This window comes from Choloepus didactylus, chromosome 7, assembly GCF_015220235.1.
Source record: "Choloepus didactylus isolate mChoDid1 chromosome 7, mChoDid1.pri, whole genome shotgun sequence".
In the NCBI taxonomy this organism is placed as follows: domain Eukaryota; kingdom Metazoa; phylum Chordata; class Mammalia; order Pilosa; family Megalonychidae; genus Choloepus; species Choloepus didactylus.
This window is the reverse complement of record NC_051313.1, coordinates 111,043,567-111,060,891: the sequence shown is the minus strand read 5'-3', so window position 1 is coordinate 111,060,891 and position 17,325 is coordinate 111,043,567. Positions and strand designations below refer to the sequence as shown.

At 50.7% G+C, this 17,325-nt stretch overlaps 1 protein-coding gene across 1 annotated transcript in view; it reads right to left on the bottom strand.

Annotated features, from left to right (window-relative positions):
• The window catches only part of LRFN2 (leucine rich repeat and fibronectin type III domain containing 2), a 183,194-nt gene that overhangs the window by 83,222 nt on the left and 82,647 nt on the right, over positions 1-17,325 (bottom strand). The window lies entirely within an intron of this gene.

Here is a 17,325-nt window from a genome sequence, read left to right as displayed (position 1 = left end):
AAGATGAATGTGAAGATGAATGTGAGAAGGGATGGAAGCCCAAGATACCGTGAAGTAGATGGTGGGAAGCCAGTAGATGCCATCAACAAACCCAAAGATAGCAAGATTAGAGAACAACTAGGATTAGGGGCCACCCTAGGAGGTGTGAAAAGTGGCATATCAGGAACCAAATGAAGGTAGTGCCTAAGCCCACTAGCCATCACCATACTCAGACCCCCCCACCCTCCCCATCTCACTCCTCTCCCCTAGAAGTGTCTGCTGCCCTCTCTCATGCAAACCCCACATTTTCCCCACCACCTCTGAGCTGTGAGAAGTGAGAGTCCCCCATGCCTCTGTACCCCGTTGCCCCACATCAGCCCTTCCTCCTTAATGAGCAGCAGCTCCAGCGTGAGCCCAACCCCAGCCTTGAATGGTCTGGTGTGGGGAGTAGGGTCCCCAGACCCATTGGGCTGGAAGGCAGGGTTGGGGGTCAGCAGAGGAGGCCCCGGGAGCCCAAGCTAGAGCAGTGGCCCCTAGTTCTTCCACAGTTGGGGGTCAAGAGGGAAAGGGAATGGCTTCTCTTGCTGTTGAGAAGACGAAGCCAAACGGAGGCAAGCCATAAAGTCACTGGACTGGAAAATGAGAGGGCAGAATAAATGGGCTCTTGGGAGGGAAATAGGTCTTCCCTGCTCTCTGAACAGGAGCAAACATGGAAAGCATCTGTCAGAGGAGAACTTACACCAAGGAATGGGTGGCTTGGACCCCACACAGAGCCCACAAGGAGGAGGTGCAGGGGAGTCCAAAATGTTGGCTCCAGCCCAGGCCTTCTTTCTCCTTGACCACGGGTCAGCAACTCTGTTGGACGCCTGCCTGACCCCTCCTCACCCATGCTCAGTCCTCCCTGACTCATCTTCCCCTCCCTCTGCCTCCAGCACCACCTCTGCAAAACTGTGCTCTTGCTCCCCCGAAACAAACCCCATCCTTCTCTTCCATGTCTCACATTCTAAGAGAAGCCTTCCCTTTCAGAAACTGGCTGAGTCACAGCCAGGCAATAGACCACCTCTCCATCTGCCCCCCACTCAGGGCACTTGCCTGCTGCTCTGTGCCTCTACCCAGCTGTTCGCCCAACCTGCCTGGCCCAAAGAGTGGAACTGCTCTTATTCTTCAGGGCCCACTTTCAGGGCCTCCCTCCTCCAGGAAGTATTCCCTGATCTCTACCACCCTCGGGTGGTACCAGTGCTTGCTGCCCATTTGTACCCATGGCAGAGCAGATGTAATTCCAGTTACGGCACATGCCTTCTGGTCTGGCAGGAGGATGAAGCACTTACACTGCCCCCTCCTCTGCCTCCTTCAGGACGGGGGCCTGTCTGTACCCTCAGGGCTTCACACAGCGGGATTCAGGAATGGCCAGGATTAGGGGTCACCCCAGGAAGGGGACTGACTCAGCCAAACAAAAACTACTCGTTGCTGAAGTGTTGGATGTTTGATTGTGTTTCGTCCTCAACTTGCTGCGGTGAGCATTTCACGTAGCCTGTGTAAACTTTATTCTTTCTATAGATATGTATCATGCATATGACAGACATACACATACACACACCTCACAGTCACACACACAGAGACACACACACATGTCATAGGCACACTATTCCTCAGAGCACACAGACACACAGACATCCACACAGCCTGCCTCCATCTCACCGCCCTCTCGGTCCCTGCTGGTCCACTAGATTGTACCTGAAAGCCCATGATGATCTATCTCCTGCCTCAAAAACAAAAACCAGAACACCACAGAACAACAGAATGCCCTTTCCTCTATGCTTCAATCAAATAATCTTCACAATTCAGAGCTAGAAGGGGACTTGGGATAAGCTAGTCCAACCCCTTAACTCTGCAGATGAGGAAACTGAGGCCCCGAGTCGGGTAGCGGCCTGAGGTCACATAGCAAGAAGTGACAGTGTCACCAGGATGTAGCCTCCTGAGGCTGGCCGAGGCCCCCCACCCTGCCTGGCCTGGCTGTGGAGGAAGATCTTTCCCAGGCCAGGAGGCGGGCATCGAAGACAGACGAGTAGGGGCTGGGGGCAGCCTGGGGCAGTGGGCTCAGCCGAGGAGGGGCCTGGGAGACAGGCCAGGGCAGGTAGGAGGGCCACTGTGGGATGTGAACAAGGAGGGAAAAGGACTGGACGGGGGTGGGGGCAGCAGGTCCCATCACACTCAAAGGAACACACTTCCCCTTCTCATGGCCTCTCTCTCAGGTAAACCGCCTCCCCTCAGGGCCTTCCCAGTATGTCTTCTAACTGATTTACGGCAAAATAACAATCACAAGGTGGAAAGCAGAGACCACAGAGAGGGCCCCAGCACCCTGCTGCTGGCTCCTCCCTCCTGTCTGTCTGTCCATCTGCCTCCGTTTACTTCCCCCTCTGTGACTCACCCATCCTGCCCACCCCATGCATGTGCCTGGGTGCCCCTCCGCCCTCTGCCAGGTTCCAGTCACCCCACTTCTACCCCATGATCCGTCCTGGCCTCCCCTCTTGCATCCAGGCTGCCTCCCCCTCTGCCAGGATTCCCAGGCATGGCTGTGGGTCCGTGCGTCTGGCTGGGGCAGGGTGGTCAGTCGGTTCCAGAGAACGAAGGGCCCAGCAAAGTCTGCAGAAGCAGCCAGATCCCAGGGGTAAGCAAACACCTTGCCAGGATTCTGTGGAGGCTGGGGAGGAAATGGGACCAATTAATCCACATTTGCCTCTCCAGATTGGAGTACAAGTGGGAAGATGGAAGAATTAACCTTTTCAAAAATGTAATTTCATAAAATCACTCTACTTGGAACTGACTCCCTCATTTTTACTATTATTTATCGCTGTGTTCATGCCTTAGGCCACCCCCGGTGTGGAAAGACAGGGAAGGACCAGGGGCGGCCACAGCTGCCCATGGAGAGAGCAAGGGCTGCCTGGCCTAGATGCTCAGGGTTCAGTCAGACACCCCCAGGACCCCTATGATACCCCCACAGTTTGCCTGCAGCTCCTCCCTGCAAGTGCCGCTCGCTGGTTGTGCCCCTCCTCAGCCCTGCCAGTCCTTCTCCTGCCTGATGACTCCCTGCCCTCCATCCAGAGCTCACCGTGGCTGCTAAAGGCCACGGCACCTAAGGCTGTCCCTCAGCAGCCACCCTCATCTCTAGGCCTGGGTCCGCTCATGCCCACCTCCCATCCCTGTCGGGCCAAGGACATCAGAGGACTTGTTCCTGGGCTGGGAGCACTGGGCTTAGGCTCCCTCTGCTCCCGCCTGCCTGGGGTGGGCACGGCCCCTTATCTTCCAGGACCTCAGGTTCCTGCCTGCCCTGGCACCTGGCCTGACTTCCCAGACCCCCAGCTTCCACCTGGCCTGACTTCTCTTCAAGCCTTGAGAGACACCTTATGCCCTTGAATCCTTTGGGGTCTTTGGGGCTCAGGATATCACCCCAAAAATGGGGGAGCAGGTATGGAGGCCAGTGTGGGTGCAGGTTGGGGAGGAGGGAGAGGAGCAGCGATGGGTCAGAGAGGGGATGAGGTGGGCTTGGGATCACATTGTTAACTGTTACTCTGAAGAAACCGGGAGCCACGTGGGTCTCCTGTGTCCCAGGTTCTGGCTCTGCTCTGCTAGTATTTTGCTGTGTGACTTTAGGTCAGTAGCTTACCCTTTCTGAGTCTCTTTTTCCCTCTGAGGAACATCAAGGATTTGGACGCAATGACCTAATGTCCCTTCCAACAGGACACAAATTCCTATAGGTCAACAGAGGAGGAGGATTGGGGTGGTGGGAGTAATTGGGCAGGATTTCACAAAGGAGGTGAAACCTCACCTTAATCCCAAAGGTGGGGGAAGCTGGGAGGCGAGGGTCCCCCCCCTTCCTGCTCAGCGGCCCCCCACTCCCCACTGCAGCTTTCTCTGCTCCTTTCACCAGCCCCGCTTCCCAGCTTCCTTCCAGGCCCTCTCTCTCAATGAACAGGAAGCACATTGGACCTGCCAGGTTAAATCAGATCAGCGGGCGCAACAATTTAACAAAAGATGGATCTGGCATATGTGTGTGGTTTTTAAATAGAGGTTCCTCGGAGCCGGTTCTTTCACTCAGAATGAAAACAATTGATTATCTTTAGAGCCACTTACTGAGGCTTGTCGGCCTTGATACAACCGGTCTGGGGTTTCCAGGAGCCCAGGGCTGCTCTCCCACCCTCAGCCTGCTGCAGGCCCGTTCCCAGGGAGGGGTCCACATCACAGCATTGCAGCCGGGCTCCCCGCCTCTGCTGGGGACCGAGGGCAGAGGGAGCAGGACCCCGGACAGGATGGGGCGGCCTCTCTGGAAGAATTCAAAACAGCTCCTGAGCGCAGAAGCACTTAGAGCAAAAGTGCCTGCAATGCAACAGTGCCCATGGAGGCCAGGAGGAGGAGGAGGATGGAGGGTACACAGGAGCATCCCTCTGGAATCACTGCTGAGCTGGGCGCCTCGTCCTATGATCCGTGGAGGTAGGGGAAACAAACTGGCTCTCTGGGGGAGCTTCCAGTTGTGTGCCAGAGCTGGAGTTGGACACAAACAAGTGAGCAAATATGGTACAAGATGTCAGCTCGTGCTTCGGGGAAACATAAAGCAGGTTACAGGGGCACAGAGGAATGAGGCATGAGGCAGGAGAGCTCTTTCAGATGGGGTGGGCAGGGAAGGTCACTCTGAGGAGGGTACGTGTGAGCAGAGATCAAATTGGGCCACAGTCTGGGGGGAAAGTAGTCTGGAGTCCTCTATACACTGGAACCCCAAACTAAGGTAGGTTTTGGATGGGGAAGGTGTTCCTGCATAGATGCTCCCATGCCTGGGTCAGCCCATCCTGGCTTTCTGCCTCAGTTTCCCTGCCTAGAATGCTGCTGTACTTGGAATCCTGACTTGAATACTGGCTCATTTGGAGGAGGCAATGACACTTGTTTAATGCTTTCCAGTCCTTTCTCAGGGGCAATAGATGCTATATTCTATATCTCAGGCAAGGTGGGGTCTCACTGTGCATGGAATGGTGGCTCAAAATAATGAAGTGATGGAGTACTGCCTCCAGTTTCCCCATACAGAATCCAGTCCAGCACTTTCCTTACCATGAGTGAGGCTGAATAGGCCCTATAAAAAGCTCCCTGTGCTCTCCAGCACCTCTGGAAAGCCCTCTAGCTCTCTCTCTTACCCTCCCTCTCTTGGAGTCTGGTTTCTGTCCCATTGCCTTGCAGCTGGCTTCTGCCTTTCAGCCAACTGATATCTTCCTTGGATAGTGCATGTGGCTGGATGCTGGCTTCACCCCTAGACACTGGCTATCAAGCTGTGGGTCAATCCTGCCTCACCTCCATGCCCAGCCCAGGCTCAAGAACCCCAATCTTGGCCAAGCCCTAGGTTTCAGTTACTCTCTGCACCCTGATGTGCAACCCCAACCCCCAAGAGAGGCCCTATAGCTGAGTGAGCTCCCCAGCTATCCTAACATCCTTTCACCTGAGCATAGCCACTAATAACCCATCATGACAGGACAGTGTTGTCCTCTAATTCCGGCAAAGGCAGAATGAAAGGAGCTCGCCAGGAACAGGCTGGAGAGTACTAGGAACCTTAGGGAAACAGAATACAGAACAGGAATGCAAGTTCAGAGCAGGTGTGGAACCCAGGTCTCGGTTTCTCCCCCTTTGAATCATTTCCATTGACAAATGTGTTTTACTATTTTAAATCTTAAGAAAAATACATATATATATTTCTCTTGACCCCACATTGCCTTCCATTCACTCTATTTATTTCCCTGTCCCCCTCCCCTTTCAGAGAAAAAGATTTACTGATTAGTTACTTCCTCATCCTTCAACTCTCTCCAATTTGGGCTTTTATCTCCACCTTTCTACTGAAAAAGCTTTATCAAGGTTACCAAGGACCTTCCAACATCTTCTCAATTCTGCGTCCCTCTTACCTGATCTCCCCATGGCATTGGACATGGTCGACCGTGACTCCTTGCTGAAACACTCCTCTGGCCTCTCGCTCCCTTGGTTTGCAGCAACCTCACAGGCTGCTCCTCCTCAGACTCCTTTGCCGGTTCTCAGGCCTGAAGTGCTCAGAAGCCCCAGGCCCTGTCCTCTAGCCTGCTTCTCTCCTGCAGCTACACTCTCCTCCCAGGCTCATATCCAGTCTTAAAGCTTCCAACACCTTCTATTTAATGAAGACTCTTGAAATTTTACCTCCAGCCCAGACCTTTCCCTCAACCCTGCCAGACTTGCCTATCTGACCACCAACCCGTCACCTCCACTTGGCTGTCCACTAGGCATCTCAAACTCAAACAGAACAATAAATCCCCTCTTCCCACCCAAATCTGCAGCCCCTCCCCTCAAAGCTTTTCCCATCTCAGAAATGCCTCACCATCCATCCCTCTAGTTATTCAGGACAAAAACCTAGGAGGCACTCTTAATTCATCTCTTTCCCTCACACACCAAATATGCCATCCATCAATAATGTCTTGTTGCCTCTACTTCCAAAATGTATCCCGCGTCTGATCCATTCTCACCCTCTCCACTGATACTGCCCAGTCTGGGTCACCACCATCTCTCCCCTGAACCCCCAAAAATATCCTAATTTATCTCCTTCCTGTGACTCTGCCCCACCTCCAAACTGTTCTCCACAGAGCAGCCGAAGCGATCTATCTAAACCAGAATCAGAACAGGTCCATCCATTGCTGTGATGCCTTTCAACAGCCCCATTACACTTGGGGATACAATCCACAGTCCTCACTGCAGCCTGCAAGGCCCGGCGTGATTCGGCCTCTGCCTCCCCCTCCAGCTCATTCAGGTCTCAGGATTTTTGCGATGGTCATTCCTTCTACTTGGAACCTTCTTCTCTCTGCCCCAGTCTTCACACATCTGCCCCCTCCTCATTTAGATCTCATTTCAAGTGCCCTTCCTCAGACAGGCCTCTCCTGACCACCCTGGTCAAAGGGTCCTTCCCACTCTCCAACATCCTGCCACCCACCATCCCACTAACCTATTTTATCTTCTTGCTCTGTACTTAAAAGCATGTTACTGACTGGTTTGTGTGTTATTCTCTGCTTCCTCCCACTAGAACATAAGATCCTTGAGGGCAGGGATTCCATCTGTGTGGCTCCTCATTTAATTCCAGAACCTAAAAATGTCTCTGGTACTTGATGGATAGTCCTGGCTAATAATCCCAGTTCCTTGCTGATTTACCTTGAAAAGCCAATTAATCCCTCCTTGCCTCAGTTTCCCAATCTACATGCCTTCAGGGGCTGGTGTAAGGTTACTGGATGTGGCAGAGCTTTGCAATTTGTAAAGCACCACACAAAGGAGACTGGCCCCATACCTAGCTCTGCAGGGAGGAGGGTATAACTACCCCAAGGGACGACCCTCCCATGCCACCATCACCCCCTGCCCCTCTCTCAGAAGCCTGCTTGACTTTTGTTTTCACTTTTGTGTCTGCCCCTTACCCCAGCCTTAGAGCAGGCTCAGCAGTTCCCCTGAAGAACCCTAACCATGACCCTCACCAGCAGCCCACTCCCCAGTTCTCACCTGCAAGGACCTAAATCCCTCCCTTCCAGCATCTTCTTCTAGCCGACTGGGCCCAACCTGTTCCCCTTGTCAATCCCTGCTCACCCCGACTTGCCTTGTCTTTCCCATTCTGTCTTCAGTTCTGTTCTCTGTGCTTCCCCTCAGTCCCCACCCCTACCCAGACACCTACTGTCAAACCCGTCTTATGGCTTTGTTTAGCTGCAGGAGTCATCTAAGCACTCTATTTTTTCCTTTTCTCCAAGTCACCCATTACCACATTTAGCATCTAATAAGTCCCTTGTGCTACACAGAAAGCATGGAGACGTCATGTCTATGGAGAACAGAAAAGAATACACTTACAATAGGACAGGGATGGGGAGAACAGAGGAGGCTGAGTGCTTTACAGTGCCTCAGTTTCCATGTCTGCATCAAGGAGGCTTCTGCAGCACGTGTGCCCTAGATATTCCATAGCACCTGCCCCCTGCTTTCCTGTCTTCCCCAGGATTGATGCATGGCCTTTGCAGAGAGGGACTTGGGCTCCCCAGAAAGCACGGATGATCAAAAAACAAGATTGGGACATCAACAGCGAACACACAGGGGATTCTTGGAAGGCTGGAGAAATGTCACCTCCCCAGTCTCGGGCCACAATAGCCATTTATCATCCTTCCTGTCAGGGAGCAGTCCTGAGACAAGACTGACCTTGAGAAAGGAGAAAATCACTTAATGGGGGTATCCACTGGGTTGCTGGGGGACCAGGGGAGTGGGAGGGCAGGGTGGAGACTGGAGGAACAAGGCAAGGGGGGTGGGGTCCAGGCATCCAGAGGGGCTGCTGACCCGGTGACAGTGTGCCCAAAGGCCTGAGTCCTCACAGGAAGCCCTGGAGAGATCCAGTGGGGGGGGGAGAAGCATTGAAATTGTAAATAGAAGAAGGCAGACAGCTGGAAGGGTCTGTCACAGCTAGAGAGGTAAATAACGTCACTCCGTGCCAAAAATTCCAGTGTCCTGCCCTCAGTTTCCTCCCAATGACTGAATCTAAGTTGCATTCATGGTTGAAGGGGTTTACGAGAAGGGCCCAAATTCAGACATGCCAGTGCCATTGGTGGAGAGAACACAGTCCCCAGAAAGGAAGCTGACATATTCGTGAAGATATTTCTAGATACTTCTCAGATGATCTCCTTCCAGTCACCTGCCCTATCCCTGATCCTACCACTTATCAAACAAGCATGCACACCTGTACCCCAAAGCAGATGCATCCACACCTGATATCTACAGGCACGAAGATGTCCAAAGGCCCTTGCTCTCACATGCTTGAACCTACAACTCTGCACACACTCACGTCAGGCCCGGTCTGTGACACCCACATGGACACGCATCGCACACTCACTGCATCAGGTGCTTGGGGCATGTTTCAGTTTCTTAAGGCTACCACAACAAATTACCACAGAAGCCGAGGTTTAAAACAACAGAAATGTATTTTCCCACTGTTCTAGAGGCCAGTAGCCCAAAATCAAGCTGTCAACAGGGTTGGTTCTTCTGGAAGCTTCTGGCAATTGCCGGCAATCCTTGGCGTTCTTTGGCTTGTGGATGCATCCCTTCAACCTCTGCCTCCATCATCACTTGGCTGTCTTCTCTATATCATTCTTACAAGAATACTTGTCATTGGATTTAGCGCCTGCCTTAAATCCAGGAGGATCTCATCTTAAGATCTTTAACTAGTTACATTTGCAAAGACCCTGTTTCCAAATAAGGTCACATTCTGAGGGTGGATGTGAGTTTGGAGGGGTACTAGTCAACCCATGACAGCATGTATCAATAAATGAAGCAGACCAAGATCCCACCCTCAGGGAGCTGACATTCTAATGTGCCACCCACAGAGAGGCACAGACACATCCCCTCTGATTCCTGAACATGGACGTGTTCACACACGTGTGGATGCTCACAGACTGTACAAACAAATATGTACTAAGCACCTGTTACCTTCCAGGAAGCAAGCTTGCGGCTGAAGATACACAGGTGAGCTAGGCCAACCTTGTTCCTGCCGCCCTCACCACATGCCCACAAAGACACACTCACATGCTTGCAGATGTGACACACACCCATATGCACACATACACACGGCATTTTTATGACACCCCAGGAAGCAGCTCACTTAAAATGAAGAGTGGGGCCCTTCCAAGTTCAAAGTCAGATCTGCACATTGTCTGTTCCTCTCCCTGGCTGTGCATTCCTCTCCTTTAAACACCACATCATCCCCATCCCTCCCTATCATGTCCCTGGAATAATTAAATCACCAGGGGCTGCCTGCAGCCTTCAGCCTCCCTCCCCACCGTCCTGCTCAAGACATCTTGTCTCCAGCCTCCCGCCGTCAGGACAGGAGCCAAGCGGCCCAGCTGCTGGGGTTTTTGCTGAGACATTACATTACAACAGAGCCTGCTCCTTCCAGACTTTTTTTTTCTCTCCTGCTTTTGCTTTTAAAGAATCAGAAATAACTTGGCTGTAAAAATGTGCTTCGGGTGGAAAGCTGACTCCCAGGGTCAGAGCCCAGGAGAAGATTTCTGCTACACAGTTTCAGGGAAAATAGCAGGCACTCAGCAATTTTTATTTTCCCAGGGATGGAGAGAAAACACAATTGAAGTGGATTTAGGGCTTTGCGGGGCTCCTCTTCAGGTTGCAGCGTGCGTGTGGAGAGGGCAGCAGCACCAAGAGTGGGGAGGGCGGAGGGCGGGTGCCTGCCTGTCCCGGCCTGCAGCCAGCGACCCGCGGACCCCTTAGAGTGTGGAGGGCCAAGTGAGGATTTGGAGCCATCTGCGGGGTTAGGATCCCAGCCCTACCTTCTCCTAGCTGTGGGAGCAAGATTTTTAAAAACCTCTCTGGGCTTCAGTTCTCTCTTCTGTAAAACCTATCTCATGGGTCTGTTATGAGGATTAAACAAGATCACATATGTACACCATAGTCTATTATATATATATCCAATTATAGACTATGGGTATATATATACACATACAGTCTCCAAATTATAGACCATAGACTATTATATCTATCAATATCTCCATATTTGTTTAATTCTTTCACTCAGAGGAGTTTCTGGTAAGCCCTCAGATGTTGCTGGCTGTTGTCATTTCCCCAATCCTTATCTCTGGCACTCAGCTCCCTGCCTCCACAATGCATGGAGGTGGAGCCCCCATCCCTAGAGGTCCCCTTAGGTTTCCCCACTGCAGACAGGCAATGGCTGGGTCCTGGGGCCTCAGTGCCACTCTGTCAGACAAGTGCTCTCACAAGGGTCCGTCTTCCCCGCAGGGCATTAAGGATGACACTGCCACACTGGCTATTCTGCCTGCCCTTCAGCGAGGCTGGCCTCTGCGGCAGCATCCCCCAGGCTCCCTTGCTCTCTCATCTCCAGTTGGGTGTGGCCAATGGGTGCACCAGCAGGAGGTGAGAGGGCAGCAGGAGAGTGAGGGTGGGCATTCCTGTTTCCTCCTTCCATCATTTCAGGCCTAGGGGAAGGAGGCTAGTGGTTTCCCACCATTGCTAGTCTTTCGGTGTCTCCATGTCCCTTGCTGATTCTGTCAGCCCTGCACACACCTTTGTAAAGAGTCCCTTCCTTAAATATTAATAGACAGCAGCGTACAAAGAAAAAGCCATGGCTGTACTCAAAGGTTTTCATACAAGGATGTTCATCACAGTGTTGTTTGTAATAACGAGAAATGGAAGAAACTGAGCTGTCCATCCATTGCATTGGGTGACTGAACCACAGTAATCCAGACAGTGCACTGGAATCAACTCTTAAGAACAATAGTGAGCTACAGGAATATTCACTGATCCTGGGGCATAGTTACTATACACCTGTAAGAAAAACAACAGGACCCAAAGCCCAATCTCATCAAAAATATTATTTCTGGTTTGGAAAGAGAAGGTATGGAAAAGGAAGATATCAAAATGTCAACTGTTATCCTTGAGTATGTGAATTATGGGTAATTTTTTTGTGTTTGTACATTTCTGCATTTTTTCACATTTTCTACATTGAACATATATTACTCTACTGATTAGAAAAGAAGTTATTGATAATACAGGTGCAAATGGTGGAAATGATGGAAAATAAACACTATAAAATGTTAAGTGGAAAAAGCAAAATCTCTCTCTACCTATCTTATCTATCTATCTCTCTCCCCTAACACAATCCAAATACCATTCATTTTTATATATAATATTTTATTTTAAAAAGAGTGGAAAGAAGCACAAATTGTTAGCCAAGACTATCCAAGATGATGGAATTAGAATTATGGGTAATGTTTTATACTTATCTGTGTTCCCTAAACTTCCCACAGTTAAGCACTGGCTTTTCAATAATCAGATTTAAAATTTAAAGAATGCATTGGGAAATCCAGGGACACTTTAGGCCAGCATATCCTGGGGTGTGGACCCAGCTCTGTACCTACGTACCTTTCTCTGCCCCCACTACGCCAGCTGGGGTGTCCCCTCCATTAGGACTATAAAAAATGAAGCTGGGGCAACCCGATGAGTATGACAAGGTGAAGGCAGAAGTCCCAAAGGGATCGGGAGGCTGAGCACAAGAGGAGGGAAGTGGAGTTAGAGAACCCGGGTGGTCTGAACCTTCTGCCTTGTTTCTGTGGGTTTTATTACCAGTCCCCTCCGTGAGCACATCCTGACTCCATATGTCCGTCCCTGTTCTGAGCCCAGTGGCGATCCAGATAAGGCTGCAGAGACAGAACCACACGCAAAAGGAAGCGGCCCATGGTGTTAAAGGACAATTCGACAAAGACACTAATCTCTCCCTCTATAAAGCTTACAGAGCGCCCCGGCCTTTGTTACTCTGAGTGCCACGGCAACCTTCCAGGCAGGCACTGTCATCCCTCTTCCTGATGAGGGAGCAGAAGCCCAGGGAGCTTCAGCGAGTCACCTGGACCACGGAGCATTCAGACAGCGCAAGGGAAGCCAAAGACCCTGACAGTTCATGGGAGGAGCAGGGTCACCTCCCAGGGCTTCAAGGATGACTTGAAGGGTGAGAGAGATTTCAGAGGCAGAAAGGAAGTCCTTCCAGGCAAAATCAACTGTCAGGACCAAGTCAGAAAAAAAGGGCTGAGGTTACAAGCCCTTGGAAAGACTTGCTGATGTCCACAGCAGGAGGTTGGCCCAAGCACACATGTATCCACTCGTCCCTTCCCCATCTGTCAATTGCTGAGGCTCCCCACCCCTGTCCTTCCTGGGAAGATAGGGGCAGAGCTGCACAGTAGGTCACAAAAAGGGACATTCACTGACTACTGTTCTTTGAGTCTGCCTGTGTGCCATTTTCTAGTCACTTTTGAATCTTCCAGAGTCTAGGTAGTGACTAAAACATCCTAAGTGCTTGGTAAGTATTTATGGCCTGAGTGAATGACTGAATGCGCCATCCTAGGTACTGGCATGCCCAGAGGAGCAAACACAGATGTGGTCCAGAAAGTAAGGAGTTGGGGAGGGACGGCAATGAGGCTGGAGGAGTGGAGATGGACCAGCCACGTGAGGCCTCAAGTGCCATGCAGCAGATTTGGGAAATGTTCTCAAAAGCAACCAAAAACCAATGGAAGAGTTTTCAATGGGGTGAAGGGATGGTGTGTGTGAGCAGGTGTGTGTATGTGTGTGACATGATTAGAGTTGTGGTGTGGAAAATGGATTGAGCAAGACAAGAGTGGATACTGCAAGCCCAGTCAGGAGGCTGTAGTGGAGGAGTAGGAGCAAAGTACGTGAATCTGATAGCTAACCAGGAGGTAAAATCAACCACAGACAGTGATGCATTGGTTGTAAAGGGGGAGGGGGAATGTACTGCCAACAATGACCCTTAGCTTCTCGCTTGTGCAGTTGGGTAGATGGTGATGTCATTCAGTAAGGCGGAGAATACTGGGGGAGCACCACTGTTGGAGAACACCACAGTTCTGCTGTGGATAGGTGGAGTTTGAGATACCTTTGAGACATCCTAGACATGATGTCAAGCAGACATTTGAATATACAGGTCTGGAGCTCAATGGAGATGTCTTGGTAGGAGATTTGCGTATGCAGATAATCTACATGTGGATAGACAACAAAGCCCAAGCATGGACAAGATCGCCCAGAGAGTAGAGGGCCTGGCCTTGTGTGGCCCCAACACCAATGAGCCTGTAAAGGTGAAGCCCAAGATTCAGGAGGAAAAACCAGGACAGGGGTGTCATGGAGGCAAGGGAGGAAGCTGTGTCAGAAAGGATGAAGTGGTCAGAAAAGTCAAATGCTTCTGAGAAGTCAGATATAAAGAGGACTTTAAAATGCCTATTATATTTAGAGACATGGAGGCCAGTGATGACACTGGAAAGGGTCCTTATGTCGAAGAAGTAAAGCGAAAGCCAATTCAGGAGTAAAGGGCTGAAGGCAGAAAGCAGAGCCAACTCTTTAAAATGTTTGTGCAGGAGTGGAGAAAGTTAGGGTGGTCCCTGGAAAGGATGTGGGGAGAAGGGAGAGAAGAAGAAGTTGAGGATCAGGGATGAGTGGTCTTGGGAGCTAGGATAAGGGTTTTGCCCAGAAGAGATGGATCCACACAGCAGGAGAGATCCACATGGAACCATACTCCATAGCTGGCTGTCACATCTGACCTACAAGGGAGGGCCCATAACTTAGAGGTTAAAAGCTGGAATTTTGACATAGGTCCTGGATGGAGTCACTTAGTAGCTGTGTGGCCTTGTTCAAGTTTCTTAACTTCTCTGGACTTTGGTTTCTTCATCTGTAAATTGGAATACTCATGAGGTTATCATAAATATTAAAAGAGATAGCCTACATATCGAGTGCTTAGCACAGTGTGTGTCTTGAAAGTGCTCAATAAATTGTGTCTGTAACCAGTCCTCCGTATGTAATAAAGTAATCACTGCCCTACTGAAGAAGTAGCCTTGTGAGGAAATCAGATTGGTGAATACTCCTTATCAGAATGGGAGCAGGAATGAGGTAAGAACAACATTCTGGAGCTGTGGGTAACAGTGAGCCTCCTTCCCACAGAAACGACTTGAGTCAGGGTCAGTGAAAGGATGGAGAAAACAGGCCAGAAATTTTTGTGGAAAGCCACCTGTTTGAGTTCCCTGGCTGCTAAGATAAACACCGTACAATGGGTTGACTTAACAGGAATTTACTGGCACCAGGTTTCAGTGGCTAGAAGGCTTGCTTCTTCCCAGGGTCAGTGTCTTCTGGCTGACTGGAAATCTCTGCGGTTCCTCGGCTTCTCTGCCACATGGCAATGCACACAGCAGCATCTTCTCTCTTTTCCAGGTCCCCTTGGCTTCCAGCTTCTGGCTGCTCCCCGTGGCTTCTCTCTCCCTCTGACTTTCACTCTACTTTTAAAGGACTCCAGGAATCCGGATTAAAGCCCAACCTCATTCAGATAGGCCACACCTTAACTGAAGTCTCATCTTGAAGAGATCTTATTTGCAAGGGGTCCACATCCACCAGGATGCTGACCAAGACAAAGAACACGTCCAAACTGGGGTAAACAATTCAATCTATTGCACCATATTTGCAGGGGATTCAACCTGGGGCCCAGACAGAAAGGCCCTGCTTTCTCCAAGACCAAGAAACAGGCATGGAGAGAGTAATTACCAGCCTCGCTCTTCAGCCCTTTACAATTCTCAAAGCTCTTTTATAGAGAGACACACATTTGATATTAGTACCACTATTTCACGTGTGTGAGTTACAGTGACCAAAGTCGCACTGGCACGTTGTTAGCAGAAGCACTGGGCCTGGAACTGAGGTCTCCTTATCCCGAGACCAAAGTTCCGTGTTCTGCAAACTGCCCCTTCCTAGCTGGATGGAGAAGCCCCTCACTTAGCTGCAAAAGCAATTTCAGACTCTGAGCTGTTTCCAGGGTTGGCATCCTGATGGAGGCAGAGGGTGGGGGCATAGAAATAAGCTGGGATCTTTGGAGACGACAATCCCTGATTACTCTGGTGGCTGCCACAAAGCGGCCAGTGGGCCCCATCTTTGGGAGTGCTGCATGGTGTGGCGGGTTTCTCTTGCTTAGGCATTTCTTTGATTGTTTATAACCTGTCAGTGGGTGACCGAGGGCTTGGGCTCCATGGGGATGGAGGGCAGGATGATGTGATCCCTAACATAAGGAAATGACTGCACAGTGAGTCTAATCACCACTTTCCACAAGGAATTTCACCGTGCATGCTCATTTGCTTTTTAATCATCCTCTAAATATGCATTTTCACGTTATACCCTAATGGCACCCAGAGAATCATTAGGATCTGTTGGGACCATAATCCATGGTTTCAGAAGTCTCTAAGTATGTAATTTCGCTCCAGGAGGCAGGTTTCTAAAAGTCCACAAATAACCATTTGCATGATAAAGCCACAACTCCAAAGTCAATTACGGCTATGGCTGGAGAGAACATATTTCCTTTTTGAATATTAAAATGTGAAATCAGGAAGTTGCCACACAAAAGCTTCCCTTTGCCTGGGCAGGAAGAGGGAAGAAAATACAGTATGCCCAGGAGCCTTGGTTGACAGGGAGCTGTTCTGGAATCATTGGGCAGCCTGGGCAGGCGGCCTCAGCCCTATGGCCTTTAGGAGATGGTGCTCCCACTTAGCAGGCCTGCTGCTCGGTGGGGCTGGCTGCAGGACTTCTGCTCACACAGGGATCATCTATCTTCCCCTATGTGTTAAGGTCACGCCTCTTGCCAGGGACTGGGGGTCCTAGCTGTGGCTCCCCAGGGCAGGCTTCCTCAGCATGGTGGCCTCTGCCAGCTGGTCAGTTAGAGCCCCAAGATGCATGGATATGGGAGGGGGTCTGGGGCCCAAATGACCTGGATATTAGAGGGTGTGGCCACATGGCCACTGAAAGAAATGGGCCCAGGTCTTTCCCTGTCTATATGCAGGATCCTGCAGGCTGAGCCTGAGCTCTGAGGGGCCAGCAGGGAGGGGCCCAGGCCTTGCCAGGGGCCTGGGCACTGCATGGACCTCTAACCATTTCTACCACCCCAGGGCCAGAGGGAACCTTCAAGAGCATCTTATTCTAGCACTGTCACCGGGTAGACACAGGATGTAGGAAGACGCCTGGCTCAGGGTCACACAAAAGTCACTGGGGGCAGAATGGGTATAGACGCTGGTCTCTCCCTCTGAGGCTAAGATGTTTTCCCTGGAACCCCACCGTCATGGTTTTATTTAGCCATTTGTAAGCTAGAATAAAAACTGTCCAGGCAGGGATTTTTGATTCTCATTTCATGCAGAGATTTGCCTAGGATCTTGAACTTCTGAAGGCAGAGTACTGACTGGAATGAACCTACTAACTGTCCAAACCATGGATGGAACTATATATATATATTTTTAAAAAGGATACCCCCAGAAAGAGTGTGCACTGGGCCAAAACTGCACGCCTATATATTCTAAAATTATGAAGCTAGGACGGGAGTGGCTTTCCAGTAAGGCAAGTCTAGTCCCCTGGGAAGTCCCAGCAAGCTGGTGGGACCCAAGGCATGTTCACATGTGTCCTGCAAATCAGTTTGAGGTAGAAAGGCATCAGGTATGGTTTGCCCCCAACTGTTGAGCTTTGCTGTCCCAGCACTAAAGCTGTCTCTTGCTAGATGTCTCTGTCCCCAAAGCTGGGGTCAGCCACACCCCATTTTGAGAAGAGGCCCGTTATGCGAGTGATGGTGGTGATGATTCCTGGATCCGGAGATCTGAGCTCCGCACCCCACCACACTTCCAGTAACCGGCCTTGAGGATCTGGACAACTCACTTTTACTCTCTGAGTCTCAGCCTTCTCAGATGCCACATGGGACTAACTGTCCAAAATTTACCTGGCAGGGATGTAAAGCTGAAA